Here is a 2383-nt window from a genome sequence, read left to right as displayed (position 1 = left end):
AATATATATAATTCACACACACATGCATATATATACATAAATATAAACTATTAATAAATACAAATGCTATATATTTATTAACAATTAATAAGCCATTGGTTTCTACCCTTTCTCCTCTCCTCCTTTTTACTTCAAACCTAAAGTGGTGTAAACATCCCCAAAGCAGGGTGGACAAATGCTGGGCTCCTGTGACTCTCTGACTGTCCCCTCTTCTTCATTCACTTCCTTTTCCTCCTCCAATACAGATACACTCCATTTAGCATCATTAATTGACTTGATGAAAATGACATTTTTGGCAGACTGATGTTGCAAGAAACACATTGTTCCAAAGGAACAAGGTTGTAAATGTGGGTTCAGTCAATCTACATCCCAGACTTTATGTTTTTTTCAGCATTTTAAAAAAGTTTATTAAATTTCATTATTCTGCAAGGTTGAAGCCTCATCTGTATAAAATAACTTCAGCCAAGCAATTTATTCAAAAATTAAGTTGGTATCTGATGCCAGCGATTTCACCAATCCCAGTAAATTATTCCCATGGACAGAAAACCAAATGTATTTTGAACAAAACTGATGATAGGAATGGAGTTGAATGGCCATTACAACATTATTGATTTAAGGCTTTTCATAGGAAAAAAATTCTATCTTTGAAGTACATGATATCAGAATTCATTTTTACCACACATGATGCAATGAATTCATAACTAGACAGACATTAACTTAAAATTACTAGGAAGAAATTGTGCAAAAGGTGTAAAGAGTAAAAGCATTTATCCAGTCATTTGAGTAAATATTTTTTTCCCATGCCATGGTTGCTGTTTCAGAAGTGTTAAAATTGCTAACCTTCCATATACCACTAATTTAGGACAAAACTACACTGGGCTGTGTTCCTATGCTAATTTATTTGAGGATCCAATGTTCAGTCCTCAATAGATTTGATGTATCCCTCACATGCATCCTCACTCATCAGGTCATCAGGTTCTGAAGGATTGCTCAGTCATCTTGATCAGCCAACCATCTTCATAACAAGATTTGTTGACAAGTCCTGGGTCTTCTGCAAGAGCTACATTAATTTCAGTTTCTTCTCCTGTTAGTGGAGAATAGAGTTCACTGGCAGCTTTCACACTTTCCAAAGCTCCAAACTCATCTTGTTTGTTCAATTTTGTTCCAACTTCTGGAAGACTACAGTAAACGACACCTCCCAAGGCTTCCTGTGCAAAGCTGCTGATTCCCACTGTTCCAATACCATTTTCAGTTGATATCCATTCATGCTTGTCTGTGAATTTTTGAACAGCCAGTCGCAGGGCGCCGGTGTGCAGGCCCTGGGAGGCAGCAGCTGCCGGGAAGGGCCAGGGGCCTGGGGGTCTCGGCTGGCCGCCGCCCACATGGAGGAGACCCTGACCTGCATGCTCCTGGCCACTCGCAGGGCCATCTCCCCTAGACTTTATGTTAAGGATGATTTGCCTAGAATGTATTAAGTACTTTATTGAAAGAGAATATTCAGTGAGTCATATGTTTATGGGAGCATATTTTCCTTCCCTCTCTCCCAATCCCCATCTAAATTCAAACTGCTGAGTTTAGTAGAAATTTCACACCATTAGTAGAAATAATGGTGTGAAAATTCTTATTTATAACAATGGGGGAAATTACTATTTTTCTGGAAGGTAGGGGATAATTGAATATAATCATAGAAACTTTGAGATTACTTAATCTAGCACACTTATTTTACTCATGAGGAAACAGGGCTAGACTCCAAATTCAGGTCTTTTTCCATTGAAAAAGTATCACAAGATGCTTTTCCTTAGGCAAATAGCTAACTCTTCCTTCTTCCTCCTTTTTCTCCTTGGTGGAGGGTATTTGGAGAAACCAAGGTGAGAGAGAAAAAAGGGGTAGTTTTTGTGACATTCCTTTAAATTGGGTAACTTTTGGGAAGGGGAGTTATTTTGTGATTTCTTCAAAATCAAGTGCCTTATAAGCAGTTCCTCCTCCTTTTCCTCCTCTTCCTCCTCTTCTTTCACTTCTCACACATTTTCCCTCTGTATGCCTCAGTCAGTTCCTTCTTCCTCCTTCCAACAGGGATTATGGGAATTAGGAGGAACCCTACTGATGAATGAGCCAAGTGCATTTATGTGTAGCAGTCACATTTACTTTTATAGATTCTGTGGATGCTACTTTCTCCAGTGAATGGAAAGGGAAGAGTTCATAGCTGGGAGACCCAGGCTCTAGCTCTGACACTTGCTGCCTGTACAATCTTGGTCAAGGTCTTTAAAATGTTCTTAGTCACAGAGTACTCAACTATAAGGTGAAAATAACAACAATTCTCATATTGTTAAGTACACCAAGATTTACAGAAATGTGACTTGTAGGTACTACTACCCTGAGTGCC

General features: G+C 38.7%; 1 pseudogene; it reads right to left on the bottom strand.

Annotated features, from left to right (window-relative positions):
• Positions 1 to 916: 916 nt before the first annotated feature.
• On the bottom strand, positions 917 to 1429 carry LOC141511128 (glycine cleavage system H protein, mitochondrial-like; annotated as a pseudogene).
• Between the last annotated feature and the right edge of the window lie 954 nt (positions 1430 to 2383).

Source organism: Macrotis lagotis, chromosome 2 (assembly GCF_037893015.1).
Source record: "Macrotis lagotis isolate mMagLag1 chromosome 2, bilby.v1.9.chrom.fasta, whole genome shotgun sequence".
Lineage (NCBI taxonomy): Eukaryota > Metazoa > Chordata > Mammalia > Peramelemorphia > Peramelidae > Macrotis > Macrotis lagotis.
Note: the sequence above shows the minus strand (reverse complement) of the source record. Positions and strands in the feature narration are given on the sequence as shown.